We start from the raw sequence: 7,906 nt of genomic DNA on the forward strand, positions 1-7,906 counted from the left end.
TCCTATGATCCCTACTTTCACATAAAGTGCAAGCAACATGTTCATCAACACCAACCACATTTATAGGGGCTTTTTGTGACTCTAGGGACTCCAATTTCTTGGAAAACAAAGTAAGTTTAGCATGCACATCATCATTTTTATTCAAAACAAACTTGCCACTAGAGCTTGGCACAACATCATGTCAGGTTAGTGGAGGAGCTTCCTAAGATCGGGATTCCTCCGCCAACCCATCATAGAAAGTAAATGCTTCATTTGCATCCCTATTCAAAAAATCACTTTGGGTCATAGTTGAAACCAATTTCTTCAAAGATAGGGTCAAAGACTTATGAAAGAAATTCACAATTTGAAATTTTTGAAATCCATGGTGAGGGCACATAAACAACAAATCCTTAAACCTCTCCCAAGCTTGGAAGAAGGTTTCATGTTCCTTGCAATGAAAATTCATGATTTGTGTTTGATAAGATATGGTACGGTGGGAAGGAAAATATTTGTTGAGAAATTCTCCTTGCATTGCCGCCCAAGTCGCAATGGATTGGGGGCGCAAGTTCTCAAACCATTATTTTGCATGGTCCTTCAAAGAGAATGGAAAAGGTTTGAGTCTCAAAATTTCTTGTGTGCATGTGACATCACCAAAAGTAGTACACACCGATTCAAAATCACGCACATGTGAATATGGTTGTTCCGATTCCATTCCATGGAATTTGGGAATCATTTGGGACATGAACGGTTTAAGGCTCACATTTTGTTGGTTCGATGGCACGATGATGCTAGAAGGTTGAGTTTGCCTTGCGGGATGCATAAGCTCCCTCAAAGTGCGATGCTCTTGGGATTGGGCATGAATGTTTTGCCCAAAGTGAGCATATTGTAGCACCTGTGGCATTTGAGGCATATTGTAATACATGGGATGCACATAATTATATGGGGGAGGCATATGATATGCGGGAGGCATATTGGGAGGTTGGTAGACATTTTACGGGGCAAATTACGTCGATTTGTCTTGTTGAAGTGGTTGAGGTGCATTTTGCAAAGTATGCTCAACTTGAACATTTGGAAAATTTTGGGCATTCGGCGCATTTTGGGCATTGTCAATTTGGGCATCTTGCCCTTGCACTAGATTCATCAACTCATCAATATTCACATGTTACAAAAGACAACGCAATGCATCAAGATTCATATCACCCCCACGTACACTCCCCACATCACTCGCATTTATATCACTACCTCTCCCATCTCTATTATACCCACGTCCACTAACATTATTTCTAGATTGAGACATAATGGCAGGGAACAACAACAAGTAGCACACAAAAGTAGCAATCAACCAAGTCAAGTGACACAACATCTTTTTTCAATCAACGAACAACCAAGAACAATATCAAGCAAGAACAAGAGCAGAGACAGGAATCGAACAACAATCAATCTTAGGAACAATAACAAACCAAGATGTAGCAAGTAATGATAGAAAGAAAAATGCGCAAAGCTCTCTCAAACAACATATCACTACCACGCAGCAAACAAGGTCACATCCATCGTCCACAGGAATCTAAGTGAGCCCCATCCGCCAAGTTCTCCTCACAATTTTTTTCTCTCTTTTTGGCAACTACACTAACTCAACTACACTAGAAAGCAAGTAAAAAGGAGGAACAAAGTTACCCTTGAAGCGTGACCGTGCTCCTTCCTTATTTGATGGCATTTAATAGCATAAAGCTAGCATCTACAAGCCACACACCTTCGTCTTTAACACTCGCTTCCCTGACAACGTCGCCAAAAAATTGACCGACACCAAAGTGTGTGTGTACTTACCCCAAGTGTAGGGTATCGGCAAGTAATAAACTAGTGAGTCCGATATCGATCCACAAGGAAGCAATGCAAATTTGGTGGTGAATGATATGCAAATGACTAGCTAACACTAATAAACACAATGAATAACAAATAAAAGCAAGTAAATGAAATGGGTCGAATGACTCGGTAGCATGAGCAATTTTGTAATCAAGTTAAGCACGAATTAGACTTAAAACAATTAATTAAAAACCTAATTCCTAATCCGTCTCGATGGCTACTCGATTCTCATACTCCAGGTATCATCGCAAACACACACAACCATACGCAATACATTGTATGATACTATCATTCATGCATATGCAAAGGGAATTGGGATATAAGACTTCTACTCATACATGGAGGCCATCGGGTCTCTTAGTCTACGATGAACGCAAAGGGATAAACACCTAATATTATGGATTAATGTTTTCCCTTGGGGCTCGATTTTGCTAACAACCTAGTTTCACACTCAAAGACAAATTAACCATAACTCTCCCATATGCATTCCTAAAGTAACTCAAAACTCCATCGTCAATACACATAATTAATAGCTATGCAATGGATTACTCAATTAATTAATTAAGGAAATCATGCATTGGGGTTTAACACTTCTCATTCAAGCACATCAAATTAAATCCCTAGACTAGAGAATCTAAGAATAAAATCAATATAGCATTCTATTGCACCCAATCACACAACTATCACGAAATTAAAAGAGAGGGATCGAAGCTACGACCCTTTGAACATACCTTGAGTAATCGAAACCTTGCACCCACTATTCGGGACTAGAAACTAGAAAGGGAACTTGGCCACTCATTATAATGTGAATAAACATTAATTTTTTAGATGAAAACCAATGTTTACAATCAAGATCACAAGAACTAAGCAAAACCCTAGAGAGAAGGACAAGGAGACTAGATGTTCAAGAGTCAATGAATCAATGAGAAAGAATACCAAATCCTAGGGTTTTCCCCTCTTTTTACAGTAGAAAATACCTAACTGCCTTCACAAAATCGTCCCACATTGGTTACATATTCAATTTGCCCCAAATGCCCCTGAAATTTCAGTGTAGAAAATTAGAGATCCGTGATAGGTGTCCGGACACTTAATGGATGTGTCCGAACACTCGAGCTTGCTTTGGCTGCTTCTATTTCATTTTTCAAAGGAAGTGTCCAGGCATTTAAAGATGGTGTCTGAACACTTCAAGTGGGTGTCTAGACACTTCATGCATCCTCCAAGTTCGTGAAGCCTCTGTTTTGATTTGTGAAGGAAATGTCTGGATGATACATTAGGTTTCTGGACACTTGATGAATTCCAGCTTCCTCATTCAACTCCAAGAGTCCCCAATTCAATCATTTAAGCCCGATTTCCTGTAAAACCAAAGGGAAATATCTATAAAGGTAAAATTACTTTATTTAAACACAAACTAGAACCCCCTAATTAGATGGTATTAGGACCTCAAAATAGAGGTCTGATCATGCATCAAAGTCAGTGAAAGAGTCGAATCGTTAGGACTAGAGGCGAGGATTGTGGACTGGCCAACAAATATCATAGTAGCTCGTATCACATCTTCTACTAGTATCAAAGGTAGCTTTTTAAAATCATCTAGCAATTGATTTTTCTAGCATATCATATCCCTTAAAAATGTCATTAAACAATTTTGGTATGAACTACATTATCAAATGAAAACCTTCAGAACTATGTGGTATTAAATTTAGATTTTTAGGGTTTTTTTTGGTTGGTTGTTAGGGAGGTTCGCGAATGCTAAAGCCAAGGCCTCCATGGTTATGGTGAAGGGAGTATGTGAGCTTTCCCCTCTTTCTTTTCTGATTTATGCATTTGGATTGATCTATTTTTAAATGAGTTGGGTGTATCTTCCTTCTTTCATTTCGCTTTTCTACTATCGTCATTGGGTTCCTTTCGATATGCCTGGTTTTACTAGTGTTTATATTCAATATATCTGACTCAACTAAATATCAGTATTATCTATCTTGGATAGATCTACTAAAAGAAGGTGTTCATGTCAGCTTGTGCTTTAGAAACCCATTCGTCACTCCTATTGTCATAGGCTTCAAATGTTTCTCTCCTCTGAAGACCAGCTCAAATATTCACCTCAACCTTTCAAAAAATGTGAAGTTGCTTTGAAGAAAGTAATACCTGTTAGAATATATCTTTAGCCATTTGGGATCAAAAATATATATATCTTTATATATGGGATTTGTTTCATATTTTATAGTCACCATATTTTATTGTGTTTAAAAACTCTAAAATGTATATCATCGAGTTTGATCTATTTCGTCATGATTTGTAATAAAACAAGAAGGCATAGGAAAGGAAGTAGATGCTTTGAGCTCCAGAAATCAATATGGTAAAGCCTTATCTAGTACACCACCACTGGTTTTTTTCCTTCTTTTCAAGTTGTTAATAATCTGAATTTGGTTTGACAGATTAGTGTGAAATTATTTTCCTCAAAGAATTCAAATGTTGCATTCTTTGTTGTTTTGTTTCTCTTCAATTGTTATCTGAATACTTTTGTCCTTCTGTGATGCAACAGGAGGCTAAATGGCTTCTCAATGACCATGTGAGTGTCGGTTTTGCCAAGTTAATAAATTATCATTACCATTAACATTTTAATAATTTAATATCGTTACCTATTTTTCAGCTCTTCCACAACTACAGAGCACAAAACCAAAAAAAACAATCAGCTCAACTAAACTAGACATTAAGAGAAAGGTGTGAACATTTAACTGCACCTACTTGATACTGACGTAATGTAACGCCCCGACCCGGAATGCGTTACTTTTGGTATCATCTAAATCAAACCATAATAAATTCAATCATCACACCACCGGAAATTTCGACGGCACCTCCCCATATTACGGAGGATGCCAACCTGGAGTAAACACGCAGCAAAATCACAAATATATTCACAACCTTGGCAGGGCCTCCGGTCATCTAACAACTCATAACACAGTTAAATTCTCAAATCTAAGCAAGGCCTCCTCCTAGCATATCATATCATCAATCAATTTCACATCTAAGCAGTGCCTCAGGCCACCTAACAGTCATACATAATTTCTCCACACAACAACATATATAATCAACATCTAGCACAAATAGCAATCCAGCAAACATAAGAAGTCGTCAGGACACAAAGTCCACAAACCCGGTTCGGGAGTCCCGATCACACGGAGTACCCTCCCTACCGTCCATCCCACCGTCAAGAATAGGGATATCACACAATGTCTCTACTAAGAAATATAGATACGACAAAAATAGTAATAACATGAATCAAGTTTAGAACTATCTAGTCCTATCACTCTCCAAGGGTTCATCCATGTCACGCACCCTCCTCCTGATCCGCGACCCTGGTACCAGAACTAGACTCACCTGCGAGGAGGGAATAGGAGAAAGAAATGGGTGAGCGAAAGGCCCAGTAGGGAATAATAAAGAGTAATTGAATAATATAAGGCTGAAATATTAAAGAAAGGCACAAATACAACAATATGATAGCTAACATCATGTACACCAAACACAAGTAGATAACCACAACATACGAGATCCTAACTTGGCCCACCGACATCCCTACACATATCGGGACCCTGAACAGCCCAACGACATCATCGCATGGTGTTTCGAGCACATATGGAATCCTGATCCGGCCCACCGGCATTCCCGTAGTCATGGGAACCCTGAACGGCCCAACGGCATTCCACATTTCACATCAATCACAACTAGGAGATATACGGGTCCATACCCGACATCTTCCATGCAATTACAATGCATGTCCAACATGGTTATGCAATAGGGTAAACCTACAACCTATATATATACATAAACTACTACATGATGCATGTTCAAGAGTAATTCATGCTCAATGGAAGATTGAACAAGTAGGGTATGAAATATAATTCAAATCATACAATAAAGAAATCACAAAGTGGGATTATTCTCCCTTAGGCACAATTAAGGCGAGAACGCATCATAATGAACAATGGGGAAGGATAAATGTTCTCAATAGGAAGACATATTCAAGAGAATAACAAAGGGTGGAATTTCCCTACCTCGCACTCCGAAAATTAGCTATGTAAATCAATACTCAACCTTGACTTTTTCCCGGCCTCAACCACCTATTATTCGGTAACCCATCCTCCAATCAATATATAAAAAACTTCAATTTCACATATCTAACACAAATTAATCCAATAAATCAAGAACCTATTACCTTCTCTTACCCAAAACTTTCCAAGTTTTTGAACTTCACCTACTTATGCTTGCTACTCCAATCAACAATAGAATCTAGCGATATAACCATAAACAAGTCTAAATCAACCTATTAAATCACTAATTTCATCTAATTTAAAGATTTTCCCCCAAATCTACAAAACTCATAAAACCCTAGAATCCCAAATCATCCAATCTCTAAATACTAGCTTTTAGGTTTAAGAAACTTACCAAGGTTGTAGAAACAAGTAGAAGGAAGGGATTCAAGCTTCCTTTAGGCCTCAAATAATGTAGGAACTCATGGATTTGAGTTTGGGTTCAAACCTTGAAAGATTATAACAAAGAGAGGAATTTAAGAATATGCAAGCTAGAGAGAGAAGTTATGAATCCAACTTGAAACAACTTGAAAGAGGATAATCTTACCTTGTTTGATGATCTTAGATTGATGGCAGGGAGGAAATTTGAGAGATAATGGGGTTTAGGGCTTGTTTAAGTCGGGAATGTTAAGAGGATTCACGAAATGGGTGTTTTAAACAATCCTCGGGGTGCAGATTTTAGGGAGGTGTCCGGACACCTATGCCTAAAATCACCTTGTTTCAGTTTCTTCTATAACTGTCCGGACGGCTTTTAAAAACTGTCCGGACGGTTACCCCCGTAGACAAAAATTTCAGTTTTAAAACCACTCGTACACCCCCAAATCACTCGGTATTAATTTCTAATGATTTTATATATATATACATACTCAACACATGTTGGTCCTTCCTAATTTCTAAAAGAAAAGAAGTTCGGGGTATTACAGGTAAGGCCTCAACTCTCTGTCTGTATGCCTTTGACGCAGAATTTACATCCTGCCCTGGTATTAGTAGACAATTTAGAAATTTGACTCACATCCCAACTCATGCAAGTGATTATAATGTGTTTTTATCATAAGATAAGATGTATCATAAGATATGCAAATTTCTTGCACAACTAATAAGTGCATATGACACCGTTCATACTATACTCCTATTGGTAAAACTACATAGATTCAAATGTCATCTTCTTCTTATCACCTCTAACTTTTAATATAGGTGGCCACAATTTCCCATCAAAGTTATGTTTCAAACCTGAATATTTTTTTTTTGCATTGATAATTTTGTGTGACAAAGTGTGAGTTGCATTCATACAGTAGATGTTTTCTTACCAAGGCATGAAGGCAAATAAAAGTAGAACTCCATAATCGCCAGCCTATTCATTCTGATATGAAATACTTTGGAAATGTATAGTATTATCAACACAAAGAATAGTTCATTGATAGTTTGCAAGTTTTCAGAGCTAAGACAAACATAGCTACTCATATACAGGAAGAACATGACCAACGGTCGGCTGAGTTTGAAAACAAATAATAAAGAAAGCAATCTAATCAAACAACTGTAACCCAGTCAAAGGAAACGACATCGTTGAATGAGAAACAAAGAAATAAACTAAATAAGTTAAACGATATCGTAATAAGGCAGGAGAGAAACGACACTGTCTGAGGTAACTTTAACACCCCTTTCAAGATGAAGGTGACTAAACTTTAGTTAGATTCAGCTTGCGCATAAAAAATCGAAAGAGGAGCTACTGCCATAGGTTTAGTTAGGATGCCTGCTGGTTGCAAAGTTGTAGATATATGCTTCAAATGAATCAATTTCTTTTCTACTCTTTCACAAACGAAGTGGCAATCTATCTCTATATGTTTTGTTCGCACATGGAAGACAGGATTAATAGCAATATGTATAGCAGCCTTGCTGGCATAGAAGAAAGGAAATGGTCTATTAATTTTGCATTGAAAGTCTTTTAGCATAGCATCAATCCAGACTAGTTCACTTGTCATTACAAC

At 37.7% G+C, this 7,906-nt stretch overlaps 1 pseudogene; it reads left to right on the plus strand.

The window, feature by feature from the left end:
* The first annotated feature begins 356 nt into the window (after nt 1-356).
* LOC119983880 lies at nt 357-456 on the plus strand (annotated as a pseudogene).
* Nucleotides 457-7,906: the final 7,450 nt, after the last annotated feature.

This window comes from Tripterygium wilfordii, chromosome 2, assembly GCF_013401445.1.
Source record: "Tripterygium wilfordii isolate XIE 37 chromosome 2, ASM1340144v1, whole genome shotgun sequence".
NCBI lineage: Eukaryota > Viridiplantae > Streptophyta > Magnoliopsida > Celastrales > Celastraceae > Tripterygium > Tripterygium wilfordii.